This window comes from Hylobates moloch, unplaced genomic scaffold (assembly GCF_009828535.3).
Source record: "Hylobates moloch isolate HMO894 unplaced genomic scaffold, HMol_V3 SCAFFOLD_2, whole genome shotgun sequence".
Lineage (NCBI taxonomy): Eukaryota > Metazoa > Chordata > Mammalia > Primates > Hylobatidae > Hylobates > Hylobates moloch.
This window is the reverse complement of record NW_026652277.1, coordinates 12,128,322-12,142,259: the sequence shown is the minus strand read 5'-3', so window position 1 is coordinate 12,142,259 and position 13,938 is coordinate 12,128,322. Positions and strand designations below refer to the sequence as shown.

Sequence of the window (13,938 nt, the reverse complement as noted above, 5' to 3'; positions counted from 1 at the left end):
CTTACAGAGTTACTAAAAATTACACAACTGTGCACGTATAATGAGTGAACTGTATGGAATATAAATTATACTGCAATAAAGCTATAGTAAAAAGCAAAACAGATGCATCTCCCAAACGTTTCTGCAGGTACTTTCGCATCAATCTGGCAATGAGAGTAAATGCAGATATTTACAGAGTACAGCAAAAATGACTGAAAACGCAAGGCTTGGGCATAGATCAGACTTGGATCCTAATCCTGGCTCAGCTTCTTCCTAAGGCAAACTTTTTTTTTTTTTTTTTTTGAGAGGGAGTCTTGCTCTGTCACCCAGGCTGGAGTGCAGTGGTTCGAGCTCAGCTCACTGCAACCTCCGCCTCCTGAGTTGGAGCGATTCTCCTGCATCAGCCTCCCAAGTAGCTGGGACCACAGGTGTGCGCCACCACGCCCAGCTAATTTTTGTAATTTTAGTAGAGACAGGTTTCACCTTGTTGGCCAGGTCCTAGGGCAAACGTTTTACTTCTCTCCCCCTTGGTTTCCACATCTGTAAAATGGGAATAAAACAACACTAAGTCCAGAGGCTGATGTGAACATCATAAAGCTCATCCTCCACCAGACTCCCCATATCAATCAATGGCACCATCTTTCACCCAAAGGCTGAGGCCAAAAGAGCAGGTGTCACCCGCAATGCCTTTCTCTCTTGTATCAACTCCAATCCATCTCACCAGCGGCACCCCGGCTGGTCTCCCTGCTTCCATTCCTGGCCCTGTACAGTCCCCACGGCCCTCCACAGCCACAGGGACACACTTACAAAATACAAGGTCCATCTCCTGCACGCCCTGCTCAGAACTCTCCTGTGGCTTCCTCATCAGCCACGTCCTCACCGTGGCCTGCCAGGCCTCCTCGGACCCCGCAGCACAGCTCTCTTCCTGCCCTGCCCGCTGGCTCCTCTCACACAGGCCCTCTGGCCATTCCTTCCAGAGCAAGCTCCTGCCAGCCACTGGGCTGATATTTGCACTTGTTTCTGTGAGGCTGATCCCCTTGCCTCACTCAGATCTCAAATTCTCCTCCTCGGAGGGGCCTCAACCTAATAAAAACACAACCTGCTCTCCCACCAGACTCCAGCCCCCTGAACTGACTTAGTTTTCTTTACAGTGCTGACCACGGGAATCACCTCGTCCACGTATCTATTTACCTTCTGTCATGCACTAGCATATAAACTCCATGCAGGCAGGGAGTCTGTCTGTCCCACCCACCATCCTAGCCAGTGATCCCACCGATCCCCAGAGCCTGGAACAGTGACTGGCATATGGCAGCATTCATTAAATAGTTGCTGAATGAATGACGAAATGTCATAAAGAACTTGACACCTTGCCTGGCCACATGTAAGATGATCAAGAACTGTTCATTGATTATAATAATAATATTACCAGTATTATTACTGCATTTCACAGGTAAGAATATGCGAGCCCCAAGAGGGCAACTGACTCACTCAGGTCAAACTCTACGTCTGATGCCTATGACTTCTATGACACCCCCCATTCCATGGGCACAGAATAACAGAATTCACCCACCGCAGCAGGAACCTGAAAGATGATGTAGCTGATTCTCTTGCACACCCCATGCCCTGCCTCCTCTCACCTTCTAAGAGTCACCTATCCTAAGGGGTGGCCCACATGCTGTCCCAATTCCAGAGCATTCCCTAAAAGGACAAGCAGGCATAAAGAATGCAGGCTTCTATCTCTATCTCACCCTAAGACAACTCTTAAGAGGTAGGTAAGCGTGACTATTTCCGTTTTACAGAAGACGACGCTGGGAAACAGAAATAATGACATGCTCAAAAGTCATATACTCATTCAGGGCAAGCTTAGGCTTAAGAGTCTGAAAGTTTTTCAAGTCTAGGCCTCTCTCTTTCCAATACACTACTTTACCCTGCACATCCACCAAGAAAAGAAAAAATGAAAGAGAACCCTGACCAGTGTTTCAAATAGAATCAAGTAATAAGAGAAAGAGTATCATAAAGCGCCCTCTACATACGCATATGCACAAATGGCATTCTTAACTTCCTCCAGGACACAGGAATTTTGATACATCTACATTAAACACTCACAAACCACTTGTGATTATTTATACTGCAGGATTTCATAATGAGACTGTACAATTTTTGTAAACTCATTAGCATTCACCAGACACCTTAAAACTTGGATAAAGCGTCAATTTTAACTTTCACGAAGTATGCTGTGTCTCATATATTAATAATGGCACAGAAAAGCTTATACCACAGTATGACAGCCCTCTTTCCTATACACTTTACTATGACACTTTAGGAACAATGCCAAAACTCATGTCCAAGAATAGAATAAAACAGGCTATTTCTAATATGAAAACCCGGTTATCTTTAAAACTCTCCTGTAGGCATGAAGAGATACTGAGGAGCAGGTGGGGACGAGGGACAAAGCTCTCATCCTCCCTCCCAAGTGTCCCTGTGTCCGCATCTTGACATCACTGCCAGCTGCGTTACTAACACTCTGAGTTGAGGCCAGGCACGGTGGCTCACACCTGTAATCCCAGCACTTTGGGAGGGGATTGGCAGGTGCATCGTTTGAGGTCAGGAGTTTGAGACCAGCCGGGCCAATATGGTGAAACCCCATCTCTACTAAAAATACAAAAGTGAGCCGGGCGTGGTGGCACATGCCTGTAATCCCAGCTACTCAGGAGGCTGAGGCAGGAGAATCGCTTGAACCCAGGAGGTGGAGGTTGCAGTGAGCCGAGATGGTGCCACTGCACTCCAGCCTGGGCGACAGAGTGAGACTCTGTCTCAAAAAAATAAAATAATAAAAAAAACTCTGAGTTGAAATGTCTAAGTCCTTAGCCCATTTTTGAGTTGGGTTCTTTGTTTTTTTACTGTTGATTTGTGGGAATCCCTTATACTTCTTAGATATTAACCCCTTATTGGATATGTAGTTTGCCAACATTTTTCCCCATTCCACAGGTTGCCTTTTCACTCCGTTGACTGTTTCCTTTGCTGTGCAGAAGCTTTTTAGTTCAATGCAATCTCGTTTAGTTTTGGTTTTGTTGCCTGTGCTTTTAGCGTGGCAGCCGCGTAATTACTGCCAAGACCAGTGTCCTGAACGTCTTCCCCTATGTTTTCTTCCAGGAGTTTTGTGGAACCAACTTAACCATCAAGGACAGATGAATGGGTAAAGACATGTGGTAATATACATACAATGGAATACTAGGCAGCCTTTGAAAAGAAGTAGTTCTGCCACAAGCACCAGCATGTATGAACCTGGAGGACCAAGTGAAAGAAGCCAGGCACAGAAGGACAAATACCATGTGACTCCTCTCAGATGAAGCATCTAAGTAGCTAAATTCATAGACTTGAAGAGTGGAATGGTGGTTGTCAGGGACTGCAGTGGGGGAAAATGGGGAGTTACCAATCAATGGGCCCAAGGTTTCAGTTCAGCAAGGGGAATAAGCTCTAGAGAGCTGCCCTACAACATTGCACGTGTAGTCAGCAATAAAACACCACACGCTTAAAAATCTGTTAAGAGGGTAGATCTCATGTTAAGTGCTCTTATCACAGTAACATTTTGCAAAGAACATTTTTTGAAAGGTTGTGGGCACTAGCATAACAGCATAAACACCCCTCATTTGCCAAATCTCAGGGACCACATGTCCCCACCATGCGTGGGAGGTGCATATAACCCAGGCAGCCTCACAGATGAGAACACTAGAGCTCAAAGGGGTTATGGGACTTGCTGGAGGTCAAAGAGCTGGGGCCTGGATCCTCACCCTGACAGGCCAGGCTCACAGCTCCGCACCTTTCCCCTATACCACATTAAGCACCTTGCTCCGTTCAGCAACTCCACTCCTCTGGCCAGGCTGTGGCCAGGCAGGGCTGTCACCTGGAGATGTTCCAGCACAATTCAAGTCAGCACTGACAACAGAAAGCAGAGAGAGAATGAGGAGGCAAAACCCTCTAACCACATGCATCTAAACCTGCCATGGTCGGAAGAGCCAGTCTGCAACCTGCATTTTTTCTACCTTGTTTCTACGGGAGACTTGACCACACATACATAACCTGAGGGTTGCTGGTGCTCGGTGTCCCCCCACTTCAAGACTTCTAAGTCTCCTGATTGCTAAGGACTTCAGCAGCCCCACCAGGAAGAGGCCTGCTGAGCAGCCCAGAGGGTCCCCTGCCCTCTCACAGCCTCTAAGGGGGTGCTCTTCTTACACCCCAGTCTCTCTGCCACAGCAGGAACCCCAAGACGTTGCTGTGTGGAGGAAACATTACTGTCACCAAACCATGTGACTTACACACACCCCCAACACCACTACAGACCACAGGGCCTGTTTTAGGACTATTAACGTGTGCTTAACTCACATCCTTGGTAGGCTAGGCCTGGGGGCTCATGTCTATAATCCCAGCACTTTGGGAGGCCAAGGCAGGAGGATCACTTGAGCCCAGGAGTTTGAGATCAGCCAGGGCAACATAGTGAGACCTCATCTCTACAGTTTTTTTAAAAAAGATATGCTTAACTCACATCTTTGGTAAAACATCTTTGATCAGGGAATATAAAAGAATGTAGAATCTGCGGCTGAATAATGATTTCTATTTCCACAGAACACACACACTCAACGCAACTCACTCCTCGTGGGGAAGCCCTTCTTTCTCAGTGCCAGCATGTACCCTGCTGTGGGATCACTGCTATTCCTTGTTCTACAAAAAAAAACTCTTTTCCATCACATACATCTCGTGAATCTCAGAACTCAATTTTACTCTTTAAATATTTTTAAAGCTGAAAGATTTATTTTCACTTAAAAACAAAAAGTCAGTCCCAAAGTCAAGAGTTCACCTGGTGTCAAAGCAACATTACCTCCTTTTTCTGCATCTCTCGCCCTATTTTCCTTCCTACAGCTCATCTGAGTCCAAATAACGTTCTTAAATAAGTCTTCTCACTCTTTCCCCACAAATTCCTTATCTTTTCATTTGCAACAAAACCTCTGGTGGGGAGCGCTGTAGTCGGGTGCCGTTTGCATGATACAAGTCCTCACTCCTGGAATCCAGGCCAGCTCAGGACACCACGTCCTACCAAAACCGGCTTCCCAGGGCTACTGGCCACGAGGTTTACCTTCAGCAAGGACACTGGGACAGAACCATACGGTTTCCTGATCCACCTTCAATCCCAAATGACAAAGTGTCGGAACCCCACAGCCAAATTCCAGACAGAACTGAAGAGTCCACCTCATCTGTTCAGCTAAGCCCCTACCAGCAAGCTCTGAACTGATGGGCGCTGGGCAAATCCCCATGCAGCTCCATGGCCTGCCGCACCCACCCACCCTGACATTTCCACCATCAGAAACCCAACCCCCACCTTCACTGGCATTGACATCATTCTTTCTGAGATACCTTAATTCACCAAGCACTGCTTTCCCTTCCCAGCTCTTAACTGTAATTAAATAATTTTTGTGTAATTCTGTATAATTCTTTTTTATGTATGTGTATTTTTTAGCGACAGGCTCTCACTCTGTCACCCAGACTGGAGTGTACTGGCGAGCTCACAGCTCACTGCAGCCTCGAACTCCTGGGCTCAAGTGATCCTCCTGCTTCAGCCTCCAGGGTAGCTGGGACTACAGGCACGCACCACCACTCCCAGCTAATTTTTAAAAATGTGTTGTAGAGATGCGGGTCACTATGTTGCCCAGCCTGGTCTCAAACTCTTGGTCACAAGCAATCCACCTGCCTCAGCCCCCCGAGTAGCTTCAACCACAGGGGCGCGCTGCCACACCCAGCTAATTTTTTGTAGAGATGAGGGTCACTATGTTGCCCAGGCTGGTCTCAAACTCCTGGCCTCAAGCGGTCCTCCTGCTTCAGCCTCCCAAAGCACTGGGATTACAGGCACGAGCCACTGTACCCAGCCCAGTTCTTAAGTATCTTCCTCACCTGCCTTGTAGTCTTGTTTACAGCAGTAAACCCAGTGCCTGGCACATGACAGACACTAAATGTCTGGTGAATGGAGGGTAAATGACAAGCAAAGCCTCCCCATCAACCTTAAAATAGCCCCTTGTCCATGCACCATGACTAAATGGCAATTTAATCCAGCTTGCCAAATAATCTTTATTTCTTTCACTGATGGGGTACCGGAATCAGGGATATGAGATGGGTAAGACTGTCCATTCCTCTTCAGCACGTTTCCTAAGTACTTAGGGTGAGGGAAACTTCAGATGGATTAGGCCCAGCCCTTCTTGAACTAGAAAGGAAAAGGGGAGAAAAATGGTTTGTTTCAAGAAGGAAAAGTAAAAATAGGCCATGAGTAGACAAGGGAACTATACAAGGAAATGCAGCAAGGTCTCATGAGGTCATCCCAAGGCCACACTCGACCCCATGATGCACACAGAGGACATCCCACTCCACAGCAGCTTTCCCACCCCCGAGTGTGCCCCACAGCACACTAGCACCCATAGCCACCTTCTCTAGGCTGAAAGAAGAGCGACAACTCCCCCAGATGGCCGGGGACTTCTACAAATGCCCAAAATCTAGATCTCACTTACCCAAACTCCCAACTCATTTCCTTAAAACACTTGCACACAGAATTCTGGAGTGAAGTGGCAGAAGGTAAGTTAGGAATAACATTAAGCCATATTCCTCATCTTTCCTCTTTCCATCAGGAGAGAAGTCTTCTACCCCTCCACCATTCCCAAAGAAAATCAGTAAAACTCTTTTCCACCTTTACTTGTGACATTTTAAACAATTAAGAGTCAAAGGAAAGACTGAATGAATGAATGAATGAATGACGGCGTCCATCCTCCCACATCAGGAACAAGATTTCACATGTCAATTTCTCAGAAGCGCAAATCAAGTCCATTTTTAACCATCCAAGGAAGGGGATCTCCAGTCCCCTGGGGTAGGAGATTGTGACATTTCCTATTGGAGCTTCGTTTGACTTTTGCAGAGAGAAAGGCATCACGACTCCTGAAGGAATGCCGATCATCAGAGCACACTGCATGCATGACTCATTCACTCACAGGCCACTACTACACCGCAATGCTCCCCTGAGCGTGCGTGCAGATTAAAGCGTCCCGAGTGTTAGGAACTGCAACAAAAATGCACCTGAGTGGACACAGCCACAACTTCCTTCTTGTAAATTCTTCTAACTTCAAAATGTATTGCATCATCCTAATGATCAACCTACTTCTAAACGGTTGTCTCAAAGACCTCTATTTTGCATATTAGAGAATTCAAAAGTCCAAAAATGTTACAAGAGGAAAATAAAAGTGTGTAATGACAAAAGCTTCCAGTGGCCAAATCTGTGGCTAAAGAACGATTTTATTTTAAAAGAACATACACACTCAACACAACTCACGACTCTCAGGAAAACCCTTATTTTACTTTCTCAGTGCAAGGTGTTTAAGAAGCCAGCATGCACCCGGTTGTACAATCACTGCTATTCCTTGTTCCACAAACAAGAATTCCTTTCCATCACATATTTCTCATGAATCTCAGAACACAATGTTACCTTTAAAATATTTTCAAAGCTGAAAGATTTCATTTAAAGACAAAAGTCAATCCCAAATGACTCCTGAATTCAAAAATATAGTCCGTGAAACTTTTTTGTCAGCCCATTCTTCCAAATAAAGTGGAAATTTACATTGTTTTTCCTGTATCTTTCTTCTCCCTTCTGTACAGGTGGTTATTTGCAAACCTATAAGAAAATATATTTCAAAACAACTTGTCCGTATTAATGTTGGATGTAAGTGGCATACCAATATTGTAGAATTATCATGATTAAATTTATTTTAGGCTGATGTGGCTGGTCGGTAATGCTCTCATTTACCACCCCACCCTCTTTCTCTCCCTCTCTCTTTTCCTCTTTCTCTATTACACACACACACACACACACACACACACACAAACACACTATGGCTGCTTGCCAAGGCATAAATTAAGCAAAGATGCCTTCATCCTTAGGGTGTGTTTGTGTGGTGAGCATATGAGTGGTTTTTTTCTATATATTTTCAATTTTTTAATTAATATATAAAATTTTCTAATGAAAAGTTTTAAACCGGAAACCAGCGGCGCTAAGAAATCTTCTCTGGACAGGCAGCCCAGACACTATTTCAACTTAAAGCCACTTGGATAGATAGAATTTCCAAAGTGATGTTAGGAAAACGTGGCTGGAGGAGAAAACCGACGTACCTGATAGCAAGAAATCGCAAGTTTAAGAATGTTAAGTCGAACAGGCCTCATTCCGTTTTTCTTTATGACCCCTCAAAATCGCACCCATCTTATCAAGTAACTTTGCTCCGCTGTCATTGCCTAAAATCTTTGGGAGGAAGGAAGGAAGCAGGCTTGGTACCTTGCAGCAGAGAATGAAATCTGCAATTTACCCTCTCAACCTAATTCCTCTTGCAGATTTCACAAGTGGTGGACACCATCCCCTACACAACACTAACACTTGGCCATACGCATCAGTGCCACCTCCAAGGGACCTAAAGATGCCTGGGGGAAATTATGGAACCCACATTCAATTAGGATTCCTTGTGTGTGTTACACCACCCCATATGCTGGGTTCACTGGAACAGTGGAGAAAGAGAAGAGGCAAAAGAGGAAAAGTTACTTGCAGACTGGAGTCAGTGTCACGGCCACCTTCGGCGCGGGGCAAACCTCCCCGGCCCCGGCTTTGTCAGCCGGGCGGGGGCTGGCGTCCGGGCGCGACCCGCTCCACGCCGGGCGCCGCGGGGCGAGGGGCGCCGAGGGCGGGCATACGGCGCATACGGCCAGGCAGCACACACCGCGCCGGGTAGGGCCCCCCCGCGGCAGCGCCGAGGAGGCAACAATGAGCCGGGTGGCCGCTGGGCCCCTTCCCCGCAGCGGCCCCCGCCTCCGCGGCGCCCCCCGCCCGGCCCCGCCGCGTGGCCGCCCTGAGCCCCGGCACCTCCCGGGCGCCGCACGGGGTGACCCGTGGTCCCCGCACGCCCGCTGCCCTCCCGCGCACGGGGACCCCCCAACCGCCCGGCCGCCAGCCGAGAGGGTCCCCGGGGCCGGGGTCGGGCCGGGCCGCCGCCCGCCTCCCCGCGCCCCTAGTCTTTGTGTGGAAAGTAAGTGCGGGAGGCGAACCTACCTCGGTGCGCACAAAGGCGCGCGGCTCCCTCCCAGCTCGCTGCGGGCGCCCGCGGCGGCGCCCAGCGACCCGACTGCTCGGCGGCGACCCGAGGCGGCGAGAGGGCGGCTCCGGCGGCAGCGGCCCGGCCCGCAAGCCAGTCCGGCTCAGAGCGGCTCTTGCTCCCCGCGGCCCCGCGCGTCCGAATTAAGCGGAGGGGCGGGGCGGGGCGGAGCTGCAAGGCCACGCCCCCGACGCGCCCCGCCCCGGCAGCCCCGCCCCCGCCTTCCTTCCACGGCTCGCGCGCGTCGGGCGGAGATCCAGAAAGGCCGGGCATCCGCGCCGGGAGGGGCGCCAGCCGGGGCTGCAGCGCTCGGCCTCGGGGACTCGGTGGGAGCGAGAGCTGGAGGGGAAGCGCGGCGGCCCCGGATGACCGGAAAAGTGGGAAGGCGGCCGCGTGGGTCACAGCCACAAAGCTCCGGGGCGCTCACTCTCCTTTTTTCTCACTCCCTCGTTCCCTCGCTCTCTCCCTCTACCTCTCTGTCTCTCTGTCTCTCACACACACACATTCTCTCTTCTTTTATCTCTTCTCTCTCCCTTAATCTCTTTCTCTCTCATTGTCTCTCATTCTCTCCCTCATTCTCATTCTCTTTCTCTCATTCTTTCTCTCTCCCGTCTCATTCTTTCATTCTCTCTCTCTCTCTCTCTCTCTCTGTCCTCACCCCCCATCTCTCTGTCTCTTATTCTCTCTCACACACAAAGTATCCAAGAGCATCTGGCTCCTGGGTGTCCGGGCTCCGTTTCCCCGGCAAGTCTGCGATGCTCAGAGGCCGTCCCCATAGAAATCCTGCTAATTCCTCTTGGAAGAAAACGCAAACTGAATCAGGGAGGAAAAGGAGACATTTGTTGTAATTGTACAAATTTACGGTCAAGCCAGGACCCAAAACCCAGTGACCTGGGGATTCACCCATTTTCCTCCCCTCCCTTCATCAAAGGGTAATTGGAAATTTAAATATGCAAGAAAGAAAGGGTTTATTCTGCGTCTTCTTTGCTCTCTGATCTTTTCTTCAGCTCTCTTACAAGTGCTTCTCTGGCCAACCCTAAGGCTCTGAGATTACCATCTACTTGAATCACAGCAGGTACAAAATCAGGAACTGAAACAGTATCTGTTTCAGCGTAGCAAAAAGGACAACAGGTTCGTGGATTTTAGATCAAAAGCTTTTTAACTGTCTTGGCAGCAGATGACTAAGGGCTTATTTATGGGGAAATTTTTCTGACTAAGACAGTTTGGGTCATAGTCATACTGCAAAGTCACATCAGTTATGGATTTTGGTAAACAAGTTACTTATTCCAAAGATACCTACCATGCTCTAAGCCACAGCCTGCCAGCCAAGTAAGGGTCTGGCCATCCCTGGGTCCCTGGAAGCCACTGAGGGGTGGAGTCGCTGCCAGAGAACTTAAAGAAACTCCTTCCCAGCTCAGGAAGCTGAATTCCGTGAACTTTATACATGGTGTTTCCTATGATTCTTCCTTCTCTCCCGTCCTTGAGTTGTGTTTCTGTTCTTGACAATGGCTCCGCCAGTCACCAAACCAAAACCTAGGATCCAGCCTAAACTCCCTCCCTCCCTCCCCACATTGGCATCAACTCCAAGGCCTGTGCAGTGTGCACAATTCCTGGCTATCTCCCTCCCCCTCTGCTGGCACTGCCACTGTTGCCTTTCGGCTCAGTCACAATATGGTGGCAGGGGTTTCCTAACTGGCCCCAGCCTCTGATCTAACACATGCTTTTCCTCTCAACTTTCTGGGGTGCAAGTGAACTTTCCAGGTGCAAGATGCTCAGTTTCCTCCTCTGCTTGAAACACTTTAGTGGGTGCCTGCTTCCTGCTACATGATCAAGTCGAAGCTCCCCAGCAAACATCCAAGGCCCCACTCAGCAGAGTGCTGTATTTGCTAAGTGGCCCTGCTCTGTGGTGAAGACTAGATGAAATAATGAATATATGGCCTTGTCATGCTCTTCCACGGGCTTCCCCTCTGCCTAGCAGACCTTCACCAATCCTCAAGAGCTCCTCTCCTCTCTGAGAATCAGTCTTCTCTGGAAAGCCTTTCCTGACCTGCTCACACTAAATGGATCTTTTCTGCCCCTCCCATACCCGACATGGTCTTGCCATTATTGCACTGTATCATAAATATGTGCCTCTGTGAGCCCAGAGTTTGTGCTTGACATATATACATATCTTTATACTCACTTGCCTAATGTAATATCTGGCATATGGGAAGTGTTATGGACTAAACTGTGTGCCACGTACCCCTATAATTCATATGTTGAAGCCCTAACCTCCAATGTGACTGTATTTGGAGACAGGACCTATAGGGAGGTAATTAAGGTTAAATGAGGTCATAAGGGTGTGACCCTACGCTCATAGGTCTGGTGGCCTTATATAAGAAGGCAGAGACACCAGATCCCTCCTTCCTTCTCTCTTCCTCTCTCCCTCCCTCCTTCCCCACTGTCCCTTTCCCCACTCTGTCTTTCTCTGCCCAAACACAGAGAAGAGGCCACATGAAGACACAATGAAAAGGCTACCAACTACAAGCCAGAAAGAGAGACCTCACCAGAAACGAACCCTGCTGCCATCTTGATCTTGGACTTCCAGCCTTCAGAACTGGGGGAAAATGAAATGTCTTGTTTAAGCCACTCAGTCTGTGGTATTCTGTTATGGCAGCCCCATCAGATGAATAGGAGAAGCATGCATTGGATTCGAGATTCTAACCAAAGATGCATTGGATTCAAGATTCTAAACCCCATCCCAGCAGTGAGCCTGACTTCTCCATACAAAGTAGCCTGGATGAACATCTGAGATGCAAGGCCACAGGCAGAGTGTCTGAATGTGATAAGTGACCGCAGTCTTTTCCCTGTCTGCCCCGTGAGAGAAATAGAAACAAAGCCTCGTTCCATACTCTGGGGTAAAAATGCCTACAGGCTCAAAGTCACGATGCTATCTTTTGCACCAGGTACCATAATTTCTTTTAAACCAAAAACAAATAAGAGCAAATATTTACTTTGAATTTATTAATTAATATAAAAGACAGGAGGCCAATATCAATATGCTAAATCCGCTCTTTTGGGCTGAATATCTCACATCCGTAGGGAATCTTAGTGGGATTTTAATACAGGTAAGATCAAGTATCCAATTTGGTTTGGGACCCCTGGAGCCACTGTGGGTGGATCCCAGGAAATAAAAACTTAAAGGTTATGAGCCATGGTGATATTTCCATTTGTATCCATACCATCCACCACAGTGTCTGCAACATATCACTGTGTGTGTGATAGATGTTTGTTGAATGAATAAGCCTGGTACTTCCCAGGGTTATAACGGGCAACACCGGACCCTCAGCCTGAGTCTGATATACTGTAGATTTCACATTCTGAATGTAGACAGGACTCTGGAAAAAGTCAAGGGAACTAGTGGCCTAAATAGCCTGCTGGGTGGTATTTAAGATTTTGTTCTGGGGCTGACACAGTTTACCAGGTGGCTTAAAGGGTCTTTACTGATTTGTTTTCAATACAAATACTGATTTCCCTTACAATACAAAGGTAACACTCTGCTGAATGGTTTCTGAGTCATTTAACCCATCACTGGTGATAGATTCTCTGATCTTGCATTACTGGAAAACATACATAATAATTTTCCATTTCAGAGCAGCAACCTACAGCGTCACCCATATACTCCACTATGACCTCATCCTTTAGCTTGAACATCTGGGGACCTTGCAAATTCATCCCTAAGGAAAATTGAACAAAGCAGAAGTGACTATTTGGGGACGTAAAATGATACAAAGCAAATCAATTTGGAATAAGACGTGTTGCTTTTTTATCTTCTACTTTGGTCATTTTGCTCATGCATAATCTTAAAAGTGTTACTTTACACCCAAGCCACCATGCCGAAGAGTTCCAAAGAGATGAGAAAAACTTAACAATGCCCTCGAGGAGAGAAATTTGTTTTGACATGTATACTCTTTTGTATCTTAAATTTTGCACTGTGTACGTGGACATTTGAATCGTAATCCATTCAAAAAGCAATAAAATCTTAATTTTAAAATCCTATTTTTAAGCCACGCTCTCTCATTCTATGTCAATTATCTATCACATCGCCTCAAAACTTTAGTGGCTCAAAATAAGAACACATGCTTTGCTCACAATTCTGTGGGTTGGCAATTTGGACAAGGCTCAGCTGGGATATCTTATTTCTGCCCCATGTGGCATTAGCTTGGCTCTGTCATGCGTTTGCAGTCAACTGGGAGGTTGGCCAGGGACTGGCTTGCCCTGAGTGGTCTCAAAGTCCAGAAGTTGATGGCAGCTGTCAGCTCAGGCATCTCAGATCCTCTTGTATGGCCTCTCAGCAGGCTAGATAGGACTTCCTCACACAACAGCCCGGTCCAGGAGGGTGACCGAGGAAGTGGTAAGGCCCCTGGAGCTCTAGCATTATAGGTCTAGAAGAATGATAGAATTCTGCTACATTCTACCATTAAAAATGTCACAAGGTCAGCCCAAATCCAAGATTTGGAGAAAGAGACCCCCCTTGATGGTGGAAGCAGTAGTCATATTGCAACAGGGCTTCAGTGCAGTACTAGGAGAGGAGGAATTCTTGTGGCCATCCTAGCAAATAATCTTCTTCTGAATCAGACATGAGGAACTACAGAATGGAGGGCAAAGTAACAGGTGCTAACAATAGTCTCAAGGGAAATCTTTCTGATGATAAGACAAAAGCACTTGGGTATTCCGCATAAAACCCACAAAGACAGATGCAATACATTGGTATTGGCCTCATGGCCTCAACTGATAGGTCAAAGAAAATAGTTAA

General features: G+C 47.5%; 1 protein-coding gene across 8 annotated transcripts in view; it reads right to left on the bottom strand.

Moving 5' to 3' along the window:
• The window catches only part of FAM107B (family with sequence similarity 107 member B), a 254,279-nt gene that overhangs the window by 76,439 nt on the left and 163,902 nt on the right, over positions 1-13,938 (bottom strand). The window contains exons 1-3 of one of the 8 annotated variants that reach the window (XM_058431599.1): positions 9,101-9,246; positions 8,176-8,302; positions 7,496-7,681 (exon numbers count right to left, since the gene is read on the bottom strand). The exons of 2 other annotated variants lie outside the window; for them this stretch is intronic. The gene's annotated coding sequence lies outside the window, so the exon portion shown is untranslated. Of the gene's footprint in view, positions 1-7,495; positions 8,117-8,175; positions 8,303-8,596; positions 8,725-9,100; positions 9,247-13,938 lie in introns of those variants that run through there. 5 more of the 8 variants (XM_058431611.1, XM_058431602.1, XM_032158008.2 and 2 more) reach the window with 5 other exon arrangements.